Here is a 17,755-nt window from a genome sequence, read left to right on the forward strand (position 1 = left end):
GCTATTGATTAAGTTTAATGCAGAAATTGACTGATTTCTAAATGCCATTGACATAAAGGGATATGGGGATAGTGTTGGGGAAAAGACATTGAAGTGAAGATATTTCACAGCTGGATTCACAGAATACAGACAGCAAAGTATCATAAATTTTGGATGTGCCACAAATGTTGTCAAACATTTGGGAAATGATTGGAAACAGTTTGGACTGAGATCTCCTCAGTGACCTGTGTACAGACCCCACCCCCGACGTTCTGTCAGGAATGTCCCCCTCGGTGTGGTTCCTGTGTCTGCTAAGGAAGACACTTGTCCTGTCTATGGTTATGTTAATTCAGCAGTCAACAAGAGATTCAGCAATGTCCTGTCATTATTTCTGTCTTTGGTTTAACATTTGTTTCCCTCAGAATTTCTGATGTTTGGAATAACCATTCGTCTGTCGCCTTAGGAAGGCTTTCCATAGAATGAGTAAAAACCAGCAAGAAATCACAGAATGTGAGTTAAACACAACTTCATTTCTGCCTCCATTTTAAGAGAAGATTCCTGGCCACAAAAACAAAGCTCATTGCAAAGTTTCACTTCATATTTTACGTGTTGTTCACAGACAGATTTCTTCAATGAGTTGCTCTGTAAATATGGATTCAATTTGACTTTTTCACACTGTGAGATGTAAAGTTTATTCCTGAATCAATACACGGTCATCGGCAACAACATCATTTTATTAGACAAGGGGATGCAATGGGATTTTTCACTGAAATGCTCTGATGTCAATTCCTGAGATTAGAATTTACTGAAACAATTTGGATTCAATGAAAACGGTCATTTTGATAACCTCAATGTCCTGACTGCCTCACGTCCTGGCACCCTCACACCATCACACCCTCATGTCCCCTAACCCTCACATCCTGACCCACTCACGTCCCCGAAACCTCACATCCTGACCCGCTGTGTACCTCTTTCTCTGTGTGTCCCTCAATCTCTCTGTGTGCCCACCTCTCTCTGTCCCTCTCTGTATCCCTCTCTCCCTCTGTGTCCCTGTCTCTCTCTGTGTCCTCCTATCTCACTCTATCCCTCTCTTTCACTGCGTACCACTTTCTATCTGTGTCACTCTCTCTGTGTCCCTCTCCCTCTATGTGTCCCCCTCTCTCTGTCTCTCTCGCTGTGTCCATCTCTCACTGTCTCCCCCTCTCTCTTGCTGTGTCCCTCTCTGTCCCCCTCTCTCTCGCTGTGTCCCTCTCTGTCACACTCTCTCTCTCTGTCCCCCACAATCTTGGTGTGTCCCTCAATCTCTCGCTGTGACCAACTCTCTCGCTGTGTCCCTCTCAATCTCGCTGTGTCCCTCTCAATCTCGCTGTGTCCCTCTGTCTCTCGCTGTGTCCCTCTCTCTCTCGCTGTGTCCCTCTCTCTCTCGCTGTGTCCCTCTCTCTCTCGCTGTGTCCCTCTCTCTCTCTCGCTGTGTCCCCCTCTCTCTCTCGCTGTGTCCCTCTCTCTCCCTCGCTGTGTCCCTCTCTCTCTCTCTCACTGTGTCCCTCGCTCGCTCTCTCGCCGTGTCCATCGCTCTCTCTCTGGCTGTGTCCCTCGCTCCCTCTATGTGTCCCTCTCTCTCTGTGTCCCTCGCTCTCTGTGTCCCTCGCTCTCTGCGTCCCTCGCTCCCAGTGTCCCTCGCTCCCAGTGTCCCCCGCTCCCAGTGTCCCTCGCTCTCGTTGTGTCCCTCGCTCTCTGTGTCCCTCGCTCTCTGTGTCCCTCGCTCTCTGTGTCCCTCCCTCTCTGTGTCCCTCGCTCTATGTGTCGCTCGCGCACTCTGTGTCCCTCGCGCACTCTGTGTCCCTCGCGCTCGCAGTGTCCCTCGCTCTCGCTGTGTCCCTCGTTCTCGCAGTGTCCCTCGCTCTCTCTGTACCTCTCTCTCTCTGTCCCTCTCTCGCTGTGTCCATTGCTCTCGCTGTGTCCCTTGCTCTCGTTGTGTCCCTCGCTCTCGTTGTGTCCCTCGCTCTCTGTGACCCTCGCTCTCTGTGTACCACGCTCTCTGTGTCCCTGGCTCTCTGTGTCCCTCGCGCTCTGTGTCCCTCGCGCTCTCTGTCCCTGTCTGTGTCCCTCGCGCTCTGTGTCCCTCGCTCTCTGTGACCCTCGCACGCTGTGTCCGTCGCGTGCTGTGTCCCTCGCTCTCTGTGTGTCCATCGCTCTCTGTGTGTCCCTCGCTCTCTGTGTGTCCCTCGCTCTCTGTGTGTCCCTCGCTCTCTGTGTGTCCCTCGCTCTCTGTGTGTACCTAGCTCTCTGTGTGTCCCTCGCTCTCTCTGTGTTCCTCGCTCTCCGTGTTCCTCGCTCTCCGTGTCCCTCGCTCTCCGCGTCCCTCGCTCTATGCTTCCCTCGCTCTCTGCGTCCCTCGCTCTCTGCGTCCCTCGCTCACTGTGTCCCTCGCTCTGTGTCCCTCGCTCTGTGTCCCTCGCTCTGTGTCCCTCGCTCTGTTTCCCTCACTCTGTGTCCCTCTCTCTGTGTCCCTCTCTCTGTGTCCCTCTCTCTGTGTCCCTCTCTCTGTGTCCCTCGCGCACTCTGTGTCCCTCGCGCACTCTGTGTCCCTCGCGCACTCTGTGTCCCTCGTTCTCGCAGTGTCCCTCGCTCTCTGTGTACCTCTCTCTCTGTGTCCCTCTCTCGCTGTGTCCCTTGCTCTCGCTGTGTTCCTCGCTCTCCGTGTCCCTCGCTCTGCGCGTCCCTCGCTCTCCGCGTCCCTCGCACTCTGCGTCCCCCGCTCACTGCGTCCCTCGCTCTGTGTCCCTCGCTCTGTGTCCCTCGCTCTGTGTCCCTCGCTCTGTGTCCCTCACTCTGTGTCCCTCTCTCTCTGTCCCTCTCTCTGTGTCCCTCTCTCTGTGTCCCTCTCTCTGTGTCCCTCGCGCACTCTGTGTCCCTCGCGCACTCTGTGTCCCTCGCGCACTCTGTGTCCCTCGCGCACTCTGTGTCCCTCGTTCTCGCAGTGTCCCTCGCTCTCTGTGTACCTCTCTCTCTGTGTCCCTCTCTCGCTGTGTCCCTTGCTCTCGCTGTGTTCCTCGCTCTCCGTGTCCCTCGCTCTCCGCGTCCCTCGCTCTGTGCGTCCCTCGCACTCTGCGTCCCTCGCTCTCTGCGTCCCTCGCTCACTGCGTCCCTCGCTCACTGCGTCCCTCGCTCTGTGTCCCTCGCTCTGTGTCCCTCGCTCTGTGTCCCTCGCTCTGTGTCCCTCGCTCTCTGTCCCTCGCTCTGTGTCCCTCGCTCCCTGTGTCCCTCGCTCCCTGTGTCCCTCGTGCACTCTGTGTCCCTCGTGCACTCTGTGTCCCTCGTGCACTCTGTGTCCCTCGTGCACTCTGTGTCCCTCGTGCACTCTGTGCCCCTCGCGCACTCTGTGTGCCTCGCGCACTCTGTGTCCCTCGCGCACTCTGTGTCCCTCGCGCTCGCAGTGTCCCTCGCGCTCGTAGTGTCCCTCGCTCTCGCTGTGTCCCTCGCCCTCGCTGTGTCCCTCGCTCTCTGCGTGTCCCTCGCTCTCTGCGCATCCCTCGCGCTCTGCGCGTCCCTCGTCTCTGCGCGTCACCCAGTGTCTGAGTGTGTCATAGAGTGAGTGAGTGTAAGAGTGAGAATTGGTAAGAACTAGTGTGTGTGAGAGTAAGAGTGAGAGTGAGTGAGTACGAGTGAGTGTGTGTGAACAGTGTGTTTGTATAAGAGTGAATGAGTGTGGAAGAGTGAGCGTGTGAGTGAATGTGAATGAGTGTGAGTCTGTGGGAGTGAGTGTGTGAGCGTGGCGGTGTGTGTGAGTGATTGGTGACTGAGTGAGTGATTAGTATGTGAGTGTGAGTGATTGCAAGTGTGGGTGAGTGTGTAAGAGGGAGCAAGTTAATGTGTAAAAGTGAGTGAGTATGTGTGTAAGAGTGTGTGTGTATGTAAGAATGTGTGAGTAATAGTGAGTGTGAGTGAGGGTGTGAGTGAGAATGTAAGAGTGAGCGTGTGTCAGATCATGAGTGTGAGTCAGTGTGTAAGAATGAGTGAGTGTTTGTGTGAGTGTAAGAGGAGTGTGTAAGCGTGAGTGAGTAATTGTGTGTAAGTGAGTGTGAATGATTGTGTCTGAGTCTGAGAGCGAGTGATTGAGTGTGTAAGAGTGAGTGAGTGAGTGTGAATGTGTAAGAGTGAGTGAGCGTGTGAGTGTATGAGTGAGGATGTGAGTGCCTGAGTATGTGTGAGTGAGTGTGAGTGAGAGAGTGTGTAAGAGTGAGTGAGTGTGAGTGAGAGAGTGTGTAAGTGAGTGTGAATGAATGAGTCAGTCTGTGTCTGAGAGAGAGTGATTGATCGTGTAAGAGTGAGCGTGTGTGTGTGTGAATGTGTAAGAGTGAGTGAGCGTGTGAGTGTATGAGTATGTGTGAGTGTCTGAGTATGTGTGAGTGAGTGTGAGTGAGAGAGGGTGTAAGAGTGAGTGAGTGTGAGTGAGAGAGTGTGTAAGTGAGTGTGAATGATTGTGTCTGTCTGAGAGAGAGTGATTGAGCGTGTAAGAGTGAGTGTGTGTGAATGTGTAAGAGTGAGTGAGCGTGTGAGTGTATGAGTGAGAATGTGAGTGTCTGAGTATGTGTGAGTGAGTGTGAGTGAGAGAGTGTGTAAGAGTGAGTGAGTGTGAGTGAGAGAGTGTGTAAGTGAGTGTGAATGACTGTGTCTGTCTGAGAGAGAGAGTGATTGAGCGTGTAAGAGTGAGTGTGGGTGAATGTGTAAGAGTGAGTGAGCGTGTGAGTGTATGAGTGAGGATGTGAGTGTCTGAGTATGTGTGAGTGAGTGTGAATGAGAGAGTGTGTAAGAGTAAGTGAGTGTGAGTGAGAGAGTGTGTAAGTGAGTGTGAATGAATGAGTCAGTCTGTGTCTGAGAGAGAGTGATTGAGCGTGTAAGAGTGAGTGTGTGTGAATGTGTAAGAGTGAGTGAGCGTGTGAGTGTATGAGTGAGGATGTGAGTGTCTGAGTATGTGTGAGTGAGTGTGAGTGAGAGAGTGTGTAAGAGTGAGTGAGTGAGAGAGTGTGTAAGTGAGTGTGAATGATTGTGCCTGTCTGAGAGAGAGTGATTGAGCGTGTAAGAGTGAGTGTGTGTGAATGTGTAAGAGTGAGTGAGCGTGTGAGTGTATGAGTGAGGATGTGAGTGTCTGAGTATGTGTGAGTGAGTGTGAATGAGAGAGTGTGTAAGAGTAAGTGAGCGTGAGTGAGAGAGTGTGTAAGTGAGTGTGAATGAATGAGTCAGTCTGTGTCTGAGAGAGAGTGATTGAGCGTGTAAGAGTGAGTGTGTGTGAATGTGTAAGAGTGAGTGAGCGTGTGAGTGTATGAGTGAGGATGTGAGTGTCTGAGTATGTGTGAGTGAGTGTGAGTGAGAGAGTGTGTGAGTGAGAGAGTGTGTAAGTGAGTGTGAATGAATGAGTCAGTCTGTGTCTGAGAGAGAGTGATTGAGCGTGTAAGAGTGAGCGAGTGTGTGTGAATGTGTAAGAGTGAGTGAGCGTGTGAGTGTATGAGTGAGGATGTGAGTGTCTGAGTATGTACGAGTGAGTGTGAGTGAGAGAGTGTGTAAGAGTAAGTGAGTGTGAGTGAAAGAGTGTGTAAGTGAGTGTGAATGAATGAGCCAGTCTGTGTCTGAGAGAGAGTGATTGAGCGTGTAAGAGTGAGTGTGTGTGAATGTGTAAGAGTGAGTGAGCGTGTGAGTGTATGAGTGAGGATGTGAGTGTCTGAGTATGTGTGAGTGAGTGTGAATGAGAGAGTGTGTAAGAGTAAGTGAGTGTGAGTGAGAGAGTGTGTAAGTGAGTGTGAATGAATGAGCCAGTCTGTGTCTGAGAGAGAGTGATTGAGCGTGTAAGAGTGAGTGTGTGTGAATGTGTAAGAGTGAGTGAGCGTGTGAGTGTATGAGTGAGGATGTGAGTGTCTGAGTATGTGTGAGTGAGTGTGAATGAGAGAGTGTGTAAGAGTAAGTGAGCGTGAGTGAGAGAGTGTGTAAGTGAGTGTAAATGAATGAGTCAGTCTGTGTCTGAGAGAGAGTGATTGAGCGTGTAAGAGTGAGTGTGTAAGAGTGAGTGAGAGTGTGTAAGAGTGAGTGAGAGTGAGTGAGTAATTGTGTGTAAGTGAGTGTGAATGAGAGAGTGTGTAAGAGTGAGTGAGTAATTGTGTGTAAGTTAGTGTGAATGAGTGCGTCAGTCTGTGTGTGAGTGAGAGTGAGTGAATTTAAACTGAATTAAAATGACCTCCTGTGAATTTAATTTCACCCTCCATATTTATGTCTCGGCCTAAAACACAGGCTTCCTTCCAGAATTAAACCCTCTTCAAGTTAAGGGACTTTAATTCCAGGCAATCAAAATTACTTTACAGTCAATGGATTCATTTTAAAAGTGACCACACTATCGTTAATTTTGTGAATTCTGCAGGCAACCTGGGCACAGGGAGAGCCCAACAAATGATGACCACTTTCAAAATTGAGTTCAGAGTTTCTGATCTGAGATTTCTCTCTCTCTCTACCAGATTGCAGAGTATGTGTTAGCGTGTGGGAGTGAGTGTGTCAGAGTGACAGTGTGTAAGAGTATGTGAGTGTGAGTGAGAGAGTGTGTAAGTGATTGTGAATGAATGAGTCAGTCTGTGTCTGAGAGAGAGTGATTGAGCGTGTAAGAGTGAGTGTGTAAGAGTGAGTGAGCGTGTGAGTGTATGAGTGAGGATATGAGTGTCTGAGTATGTATGAGTGAGTGTGAGTGAGAGTGTGTAAGAGTGAGTGAGTAATTGTGTGTAATTTAGTGTGAATGAGTGAGTGTGTCTGTGTGTGAGTGAGAGTGAGTGAATTCAAACTGAATTAAAATGACCTCCTGTGAATTTAATTTCACCCTCCATATTTATGTCTCGGCCTAAAACACAGGCTTCATTCCAGAATTAAACCCGCTTCAAGTTAAGGGACTTTAATTCCAGGCAATCGAAATTACTTTACAGTCAATGGATTCATTTTAAAAGTGACCCCACTATCGTTAATTTTGTGAATTCTGCAGGAAACCTGGGCACAGGGAGAGCCCAACAAATGATGACCACTTTCAAAATTGAGTTCAGAGTTTCTGATCTGAGATTTCTCTCTCTCTCTCTACCAGATTGCAGAGTATGTGTTAGCGTGTGGGAGTGAGTGTGTCAGAGTGACAGTGTGTGAGAGTGAGTGTGTGAGAGTCAGTGAGTGTGTGAGAGTCAGTGAGTGTGTGAGAGTCAGTGAGTGTGAGAGTCAGTGAGTGTGTGAGAGTCAGTATGTAATAATGACTTTGTGTGTAAGAGTGAGTGAGTGAGTGACTGTGTAAGTGAGTTTGAGTGTGTGAGCGAGTTAGTGTGTAAGATTGAGCGTGTAGGTGAGTAAGTGTGTGTGTGTAATAGTGGGTGTGAGTGAGGGTGAGTTAGTTTGTAAGAGTGATTGTGTAAGAGAGAGTGAGTGTGTGAGGGAGTGTGAGTGCGAGTGTAGGAGTGTATGTGAGTGAATGTCAGAGTGTGTAAGAGTCAGTTAGTTAGTAAGTGAGTGAGAGTGTGTTAGTGAGTGATTGTGTAAGAGTGTGAATGAGTGATTAAGTCTGTGTGAGTGAAGGAGTGAGTGTGGAAGAGTAAGTGATTTAGTGTGTGTTTGAGTATGTGAGTGGGTAAGAGAGTGAGTGTGTAAGAGTGAGTCGGTGCGCGTGAATGAGTGTGTGTGAGTGAGTGTGTGATTGAGTGAGCATGAGGTAGTGAGTGTTCGAGTTAGTGCATGAGTGTGAGTGAATGCGAGTTAGAGTGTGTAAGGATGTGTGTGTGTGTGTGACAGAGACAGTGTGTAATTCAGTGAGTGTAAGAGTGAGATTTAGTGAGTACGAGTGTGCGAGTGAGAACGCGTGTCCAAAAGCGAGTGTAGGTGAGTGTAAGAGTGAGAGTGAATGTGTGAAAATGTGTGAGTAAGAGTGAGTATAAGAGTGACTGAGTGTGGAAGTGCGACTGTGTGTAAGAGTGCGTGTGAATGATAGTTAGTATGTGTTAGTGAGAGAGTGTAAGTGTGTGTGTAAGAGTGAGTTTGAATCAGTGAGTGAGCCTGAGTGAGTGTGTAAGACTGAGCGAGCTAGTGTGTGAGTGGGTATGTGAGTGTGAGTAACTGAATATGTAAGTGAGTGAGTGAATATCTGAGAGTGAGTGTGTGTTAGCGTGTGGGAGTGAGTGTGTCAGAGTGAGTGAATGAGTGTGTGAGTGACTGTGTGTGAGTGAGTGTGAAGGTGAGTAAGAATATGTAAGAGTGAGTGTGTGTGAGTGAATGTGTAAGAATGAGCGAGTATGCGAGTGAGTGAGTGTTTAAGTGTGAGTGAGTGGAAGAGTGTGTGAGTGAGTGTGGAAGACTGAGGGAGTGTGTAGGAATGAGTGAGTTTCCATGGACAGGTGAGTGTAAGAGTGAGTGAGCGCGTAAGAGTGAATGAGGGTGTGTAAGAGTGAGTGTGTGTGAGTGAGTGATTGTGTAAGAATGAGTGAGTGCATAAGAGTATATTTGTAAGAGTGTGAGTGAGTGTGTATGAGTGAGTTAAATCTAACCCCTCGATTAGATTCCAGTCTGTAACTCACTCCCGGGTATCTGTTATTCTATATATAAACCACCCTGAACACCACGATTAGATTCCAGTCTGTAACTCACTCCTGGGTATCTGTTATTCTATATATAAACTATCCTGAACCCCTCGATTAGATTCCAGTCTGTAACTCACTCCCGGGTATCTGTTATTCTATATATAAACCATCCTGAACCCCTCGATTAGATTCCAGTCTGTAACTCACTCCCGGGTATCTGTTATTCTATATGTAAACCATCCTGAACCCCTCGATTAGATTCCAGTCTGTAACTCACTCCTGGGTATCTGTTATTCTATATATAAACCACCCTGAACCCCTCGATTAGATTCCAGTCTGTAACTCTCTCCCGGGTATCTGTTATTCTATATATAAACCACCCTGAACCCCTCGATTAGATTCCAGTCTGTAACTCACTCCCGGGTATCTGTTATTCTATATGTAAACCATCCTGAACCCCTCGATTAGATTCCAGTCTGTAACTCACTCCTGGGTATCTGTTATTCTATATATAAACCACCCTGAACCCCTCGATTAGATTCCAGTCTGTAACTCACTCCCAGGTATCTGTTATTCTATATGTAAACCATCCTGAACCCCTCGATTAGATTCCAGTCTGTAACTCACTCCTGGGTATCTGTTATTCTATATATAAACCACCCTGAACCCCTCGATTAGATTCCAGTCTGTAACTCACTCCTGGGTATCTGTTATTCTATATATAAACTATCCTGAACCCCTCGATTAGATTGCAGTCTGTAACTCACTCCCGGGTATCTGTTATTCTGTATATAATCTATCCCGAAGCCCTCCATTAGATTGCAGTCTGTAATTCATTCCCAGATATAATTTATTCTGTGTATTAACCAACGATATGCCGGACTGAGATGAGGAGGAATTTTGACACTCAGATGGTGGTGAATCCTGGGAATTGTCTATCCCAGAGGGATGTGGAGACTCCGTCATTGAGCCGGCTCTAGACTGCGATTGATGGATCAAAAGAGGTACGGGGATAGGGCAGGAACACGGGGTTGAAATGGAAGAAGCTCCATGATCATATTGACTGGTGGAGTGAGCTGGAAGGGCTGAATGGTTCAGTCCTGCTCCTATTCCATGTGGTCTGTTATTGCTAATTATTTCTATGTTTATCTATTTAAGATTATCCGGAAAAGTGGGATGGAAATGAATTCTGCATCGTTTTTGATTTGGATATTGGAGTAATCATCATTTGGGGTAAGTTCTGTTATGTTGATAATTCCCAATCTTCTTTAAAAATAAAACCCTTCCTTTGGAAACATTGCCTCATTCCCTCAACTTGCTGTAAATATCCTGGCAGCTTCTGTTGTGGAAATTGTAGAGGAACATTTATTCCGTCTGTGACCCCATGCTGAACCTGACCTGGGAGTGTTTGCTGGGGACAGTGTCGATGCAGCTTTACTCTGTATCTAACCCCGTGCTGTCCCTGTCCTGGGAGTGTTGGCTGGGGACAGTGTCGATGCAGCTTTACTCTGTATCTAACCCCGTGCTGTACCTGTCCTGGGAGTGTTTGATGGGGACAGTGTAGAGGGATCTTTACTCTGTATCTAACCCCGTGCTGTACCTGTCCTGGGAGTGTTTGATGGGGACAGTGTAGAGGGAGCTTTACTCTGTATCTAACCCCGTGCTGTACCTGTCCTGGGAGTGTTTGATGGGGACAGTGTAGAGGGATCTTTACTCTGTATCTAACCCCGTGCTGTACCTGTCCTGGGAGTGTTTGATGGGGACAGTGTAGAGGGAGCTTTACTCTGTATCTAACCCCGTGCTGTACCTGTCCTGGGAGTGTTTGATGGGGACAGTGTAGAGGGAGCTTTACTCTGTATCTAACCCCGTGCTGTACCTGTCCTGGGAGTGTTTGATGGGGACAGTGTAGAGGCAGCTTTACTCTGTATCTAACCCCATGCTGTACCTGTCCTGGGAGTGTTTGCTGGGGACAGTGTCGATGCAGCTTTACTCTGTATCTAACCCCGTGCTGTACCTGTCCTGGGAGTGTTTGATGGGGACAGTGTAGAGGAAACCTTACTCTGTATCTAACTCCTTATTCATGGGTCACTAAACGCTAGCGTGCGGGTACATTAAGCAATCAGGAAGGCCAATGGTACGTTAACTTTCATCGCCCGGGGTTATTAGTACAGGGTTTAAGATGACTTGCTGCAATTGTACAGAACCTTGGTCACAACACACCTGGACCATTGTGTAGAGTTTTGTTCTCCATATCTAAGGAAGGATATACTTGCTGTAGAAGGAGTGTAATGGAGATTCACCAGACGAAACCCTGGGATGGTGAAGTTGTCTGATGAGGAGAGATTGAGGAAAATGTACCTGTGTTCCCGAGAGTGCCGAAAAATGAGAGGTGATCTTGAAACATACACAATTCATACGGGGCATCACAAGATAGATGTAGGTCAGATGTTCTCTCTGACTGGTGAGATTAGAACCAGGGGGAGGGGGCACAGTCTCAAACCATATGACCATAAGACATAGAAGCAGAATTAGGCCACTCGGCCCATCGAGTCTGCTCCGCCATTCAATCATGGCTGGTATTTTCTCATCCCCATTCTCCTGTCTTCTCCCCATAACCCCTGATCCCCTTATTGATCAAGAACCTATCTATCTCTGTCTTAGAGATACTCAGTGATTTGGCCTCCACAGCCTTCTGCGGCAAAGAGTTCCACAGATTCACCACCCTCTGGCTGAAGAAATTCCAACTCATCTCTGTTTTAAAGGATCGTCCCTTTAGTCTGAGATGGTGTCCTCTGCTTCTAGTTTTTCCTACTCGTGGAAACATCCTCTCCATGTCCACTCTATCCAGGCCTCGCAGTATCCTGTAAGTTTCAATAAGATCCCCCCCTCATCCTTCTAAACTCCAATGAGTACAGACCCAGTGCCCTCAACCATTCCTCATACAACAAGTTCTTTATTCCAGGGATCATTCTTGTGAACCTCCTCTGGACCCTTTCCAAGGCCAGCACATCCTTCCTTAGATACCGGGCCCAAAACTGCTCACAATACTCCAAATGGGGTCTGACCAGAGCCTGATACAGCCTCAGAAGTACATCCCTGGTCTTGTATTCTAGCCTTCTTGACGCGAATGCTCAGAATCAGGAGTAGACCATTGCGGACTGAGATGAGGAGGAATTTCTTCATTGAGAGGGTGGAGAATCTTTGGAATTCTCTGACCCAGAGGGTTGTGGAAGCGCAATCATTGAGCATGTTCCAGACACAAATCGACTGTGTATAATAAAATAGGAATGTGTGTGTGAGTGTGCGTGCGTCTGTGCGTGCCAGGATCTGTTTGAATGGTGGAGCAGGCTCGATGGGCCAAATCGCCTACACCTGCTCATATTTTCCTTTGAGACTTAAATGTGTATACACACACAAGTTCACAGATACACACACACATGCACACACTGACTGGTACATACACGGCAGCAGAGACATACAAACACACACACATGCGTGCACACACACATATATATTAGCCATTTAAGACAATTTGACAGAATGCTACACATCCTAGTTTGCCAATGACACCAAACATTAGACAGCATTGTAAACAGCACAGCTGGAAACATCAAATTGCAGGGAGATATTATCGTTTTGGCAGTAGACTGAACTGTGGACGTGTTTCTGTGTCAGGAAGATGATGTACTTTAGACTTAAAAAGAATAGAACCGTGATCTTTATAAATGATGAGAAGACAGAAACAATGGAAGTTTAAACTGTACAGATATTTCACAGCTGGATTCACACAATACAGACAATGTATCGTAGAATTTGGAAGTGCCACAAATGTTGTCAAGTGCAGTGCGAGGCGTACCTCAATGTTTCAGTCTTACTGAGAAACTGTCAGCCCACAGGACAACATTTCTGTAGAATAGAATGGAAGCACAAGTTCAAATAGTTTTGTTTCAAAGTTTAAAATAACCAGTCATTTTTCTGTGCAGCTTTCGGAATCTGTGGAATTTAAGTTATACAGGCAAGTGTTAACAAGAGTATTGGGAACTGATTAGAAGGTTTGATGGAGATATTCCTGCATTATGGAAATGTGTGAGATCTATTTAGGGTTGGGGAATGGATTGATGGTCAAAGGATGTAGTTTCTGTTATCTACATTAGACTGACAGCCTTGAAGATTCACAACTTCCATGTGCTGAGAGAAAGGATGATTAACCAAGGCCTATTATTCAAATACTTCAGACAAGTGACAAAACAACAGTAACAGAGAATATACAAACAGAGACAAGCAGACACCTGTAATCGGAGCTTAAACTTCATGTTTAAATGTGAAGGGCTGAAATAAACATGAGTCCACCCTGGGATTCGGTGCAATTTGAGTTCTGCTTTTCCAAAAAATAAAAATAACTATCTGCAATGAAAAATTCCTTGGACAGGACAGAGGGATTTTGACTCTGTATTTAAGCACAGACTGTATTTGGGTTGTGAGAGTTTGATGGACAGTGCAGATAAAGCTTGACTCTGAAACATTGGAATTTAGTTTGAGGGGTGATTTAATCACATGCTTCAGAATAATAATTGATATTGTACATCTCGTGTGTGTCTCAGTGTCAGCTGTGAAACATGCACAGCAAAATCACATCCTGTTTCTGTGTGTCTCTCTCTCTCTGAAATTAGCTGGTCCATTTCCTAAATAACCACTGACTAGATTTCAAAAGGGCTCCATTGCCTGTGAAGCAGTTTGTGATACCCAAAGGTTATGAAAAGTGCTTTAGAAAAGTCTGCCCGCAAGCTGTTGTGAGGATGTTCAGAGTCAGTGTGTAACTTGGGTCATACACAGGCCAGATACACCTCTCCAAGTTAAAGGTGGAGAATGGATCTCGCTCCATTTGAAAGCTGTATTGACGCAGCCTGTCTGAGTTTGTGTCTGTGTGTGAGTTTGTGTTTGTCTGTACACGTGTTTGTGTGTCTGGGGATGGGGGGGAGGTTGTGTGTGTGACTTTTTACGCGGCACGGTGGCACAGTGGGTAGCACTGTGGCTTCACAGCTCCAGGGTACCGAGTTCGATTCCCGGCATGTTCTCCCTGTGTCTGCGTGGGTTTCCTCCGGGAGCTCCGGTTTCCTCCCACAAGTCTGAAAGACGTGCTGTTGGGTAATTTGGACATTCTGAATTCTCCCTCTGTTTACCCGAACAGGCGCTGGAATGTGGCGACTAGGGGCTTTTCACAGTAACTTTATTGCAGTGTTAATGTAAGCCTACTTGTGACAATAAAGATTATTATACATGGTAGTCCCAAAGGCTCTTACCCTGGCTACATGGTAGTCAGCTCTCCAAAAGGGTTAATTGTAGTGTCCACAGCAGTATGGTGTAATGTAGTATTAACTGGGACAAGAGCTTATAGTATAAACAGTGACAGGGTCAATTGTAGTGATCACTGGGAAAGGAGCTAATGTGTTCACAATAGAGATATGGATGAGAACGGTTAAATATTACAAGGTAATATTCACAATGACATTCTCTAATGCAGTAATATTTCTGACATAGTGTAGAGCAGCATTTACAGCTCCCGATGCTGCTGGGAAATAAATTCATCCAGGGCTTTGTATCGGATTATTAAAATAGGTTATTGATTAAGGTGGTCTAGTCGCTAAGGCAGGCTCGATCAGCTGAATGGCCCACTCCTGTTCCTATGTACCTCTCCTGGGAGTATTTGATGGGTACAGTGTAGAGGGAGCTTTACTGTGTATCTACCCTGTGCTGTACCTGTCCTGGGAGTATTTGATGGGGACAGTGTAGAGGGAGCTTTACTGTGTATTTACCCTGTGCTGTACCTGTCCTGGGAGTGTTTGATGGGGACAGTGTAGAGGGAGCTTTACTCTGTATCTAACCCCGTGCTGTACCTGTCCTGGGTGTGTTTGATGGCGCAGTGTGGAAGGAGCTTTACTCTTTATCTAACCCCGTGCTGTGCCTGTCCCTGGGAGTGGTTGATGGGGACAGTGCAGAGGGAGCTTTACTCTTTATCTAACCTCGTGCTGTACCTGTCCTGTTGTGTTTAATGGGGACAGTGTAGAGAGAGCTTTACTCTGTATCTCACCCCGTGTTGTACCTGTCATAGTACTGTTTGATGGGGACAATGTGGAGGGAGCTTTACTCTGTATCTAACCCCGTGCTGTACCTGTCCTGGGAGTGTTTGTTGTGGACAGTGTAGAGGGATCTTTACTCTGTATCTAACACCGTGCTGCACCTGTCCTGGGAGTATTTGATGGGGTCAGTGTAGAGGGAGCTTTACTCTGTATCTAACCCCGTGCTGTACCTGTCCTGGGAGTATTTGATGGGGTCAGTGTAGAGGGAGCTTTACTCTGTATCTAACCCTGTGCTGTCCCTGTCCTGGGAGTGTTTGGTGGGGACAGTGTCGAGGGATCTTTACTCAGTACCTAACCCCGTGCTGTACCTGTCCTGGGAGTGTTTGATGGGGACAGTTTAGAGGGATGTGTAATCTGTATCTAACCCCATGATGTACTTTTGCTAACAGTGTTTGATGGAGATTCTGAATCTTGAATTAATGTATTCGGTTAGTCTCCCCATCTTCTCTCTCTCTGCAACTCTCTATCTCTCTCTCTAAACAAATCCACGATCAGCAGCCAGCCATTTTATGTTACTTAATGGTGGCCATTTTATGTGAGCACAACACTGAGACAATTCGGACAGTTGTCCAAGTTAGTATCAAACAAAAACTGAAGGAAAGATTCGTATTTAAACGGTGATATGTTGGACAATGTGGATGTACAAATGGAGCTTGTACACCAGTCACTGAAAGTGGAGAGGGGGGTGCTGCAGCAGTTAAGAAGACCAATGATATGTTGGCCTTCATTGCAAGAGGGATTTGAGTTCAGAAGTGGCGATGTCTTACTGCAGTTACACAAGGCCTTGGTGAGACCACACCTGGAGTACTGTGTACAGTTTTGGTCTCCCTAACATAGAAAGGATATAGTTGCCAGAGAGGGAGTGCAGCGGAGGGTCAATTGGCTGATAGTGAGATTGCCAGACTGTCCTAGGAGGAGATATTGGTTCAATAGGGCCTGAACGAGCCCTGTTTCTCCAACCTAACCCTGGAGATCAAATCCCACATTCCTGGTGATTTCTCCACTCTCAAAGATGGAAAGCTATTGACTAAGTTTAATGCAGAAATTGACTGATTTCTAAATGCCATTGACATAAAGGGATATGGGGATAGTGTTGGGGAAAAGACATTGAAGTGAAGATATTTCACAGCTGGATTCACAGAATACAGACAGCAAAGTATCTTAAATTTTGGATGTGCCACAAATGTTGTCAAACATTTGGGAAATGATTGGAAACAGTTTGGACTGAGATCTCCTCAGTGACCTGTGTACAGACCCCACCCCCGACGTTCTGTCAGGAATGTCCCCCTCGGTGTGGTTCCTGTGTCTGCTAAGGAAGACACTTGTCCTGTCTATGGTTATGTTAATTCAGCAGTCAACAAGAGATTCAGCAATGTCCTGTCATTATTTCTGTCTTTGGTTTAACATTTGTTTCCCTCAGAATTTCTGATGTTTGGAATGACCATTCGTCTGTCGCCTTAGGAAGGCTTTCCATAGAATGAGTAAAAACCAGAAGAAATCACAGAATGTGAGTTAAACACAACTTCATTTCTGCCTCCATTTCAAGAGAAGATTCCTGGCCACAAGAACAAAGCTCATTGCAAAGTTTCACTTCATATTTTACGTGTTGTTCACAGACAGATTTCTTCAATGAGCTGCTCTATAAATATGGATTCAATTTGACTTTTTCACACTGTGAGATGTACAGTTTATTCCTGAATCAATACACGGTCATCGGCAACAACATCATTTTATTAGACAAGGGGGTTCAATGGGATTTTTCACTGAAATCCTCTGATGTCAATTCCTGAGATTAGAATTTATAATGAAACAATTTGGATTCAATGAAAACGGTCATTTTGATAACACCAATGTCCTGACTGCCTCACGTCCTGGCACCCTCACACCATCACACCCTCATGTCCCCTAACCCTCACATCCTGCCCACTCACGTCTCCGAAACCTCACCTCCTGACCCGCTGTGTACCCCTTTCTCTGTGTGTGTCCCTCACTCTCTCTGTGTGCCCACCTCTCTCTGTCCCTCTCTGTATCCCTCTCTCCCTCTGTGTCCCTGTCTCTCTCTGTGTCCTCCTATCTCACTCTATCCCTCTCTTTCACTGCGTACCTCTTTCTATCTGTGTCACTCTCTCTGTGTCCTTCACTCTCTGACCCACTCTCTCTCGCTGTGTCCCTCTCTGTCCCACTCTCTCTGTGTCCCTCTCTCTCTGTGTCCCTCGCTCTCTGTGTCCCTCGCTCTCTGTGTCCCTCGTTCTCTGTGGTTCCCTCGCTCTCTGTGGTTCCCTCGCTCTCTCTGTGTCCCTCGCTCTCTGTGTCCCTCGCTCTCGCTGTCTCCCTCGCTCTCGCTGTGTCCCTCGCTCTCTCTGTGTCCCTCGCTCTCTGTGTCCTTCGCTCTCTTTGTGTCCCTCGCTCTCTCTGTGTCCTTCGATCTATCTGTGTCCCTCGCTCTCTGTGTCCCTCGCTCTCTGTGTCCCTCGCTCTCTCTGTGTCCCTCGCTCTCTCTGTGTCCCTCGCTCTCTCTGTGTCCCTCGCTCTCTCTGCGTCCCTCGCTCTCTCTGCGTCCCTCGCTCTCTCTGCGTCCCTCGCTCTCTCTGCGTCCCTCGCTCTCTCTGCGTCCCTCGCTCTCTCTGCGTCCCTCGCTCTCTCTGCGTCCCTCACTCACTCTGTGTACCTCGCTCTCGCTGTATCCCTCGCTCTCTCTGTGTCCTACGCTCTCTCTTTGTCCCTCTCCTGCTATGTGTCCCCCTCCCTCGATGTGTCCCCCTCTCTCTGTCTATCTCGCTGTGTCCCCCCCTCTCTCTGTGTCCTTCGCTCTCTCTGTTCCCCTCGCTCTCTCTGTGTCCCTCACTCTTGCTGTGTCTCCCGCTCTCGCTGTGTCCCTCGCTCTCTCTGTGTCCCTCGCACTCGCTGTGTCCCTCACACTCGCTGTGTCCCTCGCTCACTCTGTTTTCCTCGCTCCCCGTCTCCCTCGCTCCCCGTGTCCCTCGCTCCCCGTGTCCCTCGCTCCCCGTGTCCCTCGCTCCCCGTGTCCCTCGCTCCCCGTGTCCCTCGCTCCCCGTG

At 47.7% G+C, this 17,755-nt stretch overlaps 1 long non-coding RNA gene across 1 annotated transcript; it reads left to right on the forward strand.

Moving 5' to 3' along the window:
- The first annotated feature begins 405 nt into the window (after positions 1–405).
- Positions 406–16,190, forward strand: LOC140411605 (uncharacterized). Its single transcript, XR_011940897.1, has 3 exons — positions 406–489; positions 9,720–9,794; positions 16,119–16,190. It is a non-coding gene; the product is annotated as an uncharacterized lncRNA (long non-coding RNA).
- Positions 16,191–17,755: the final 1,565 nt, after the last annotated feature.

The sequence above is a fragment of the Scyliorhinus torazame genome, chromosome 4 (genome assembly GCF_047496885.1).
Source record: "Scyliorhinus torazame isolate Kashiwa2021f chromosome 4, sScyTor2.1, whole genome shotgun sequence".
In the NCBI taxonomy this organism is placed as follows: domain Eukaryota; kingdom Metazoa; phylum Chordata; class Chondrichthyes; order Carcharhiniformes; family Scyliorhinidae; genus Scyliorhinus; species Scyliorhinus torazame.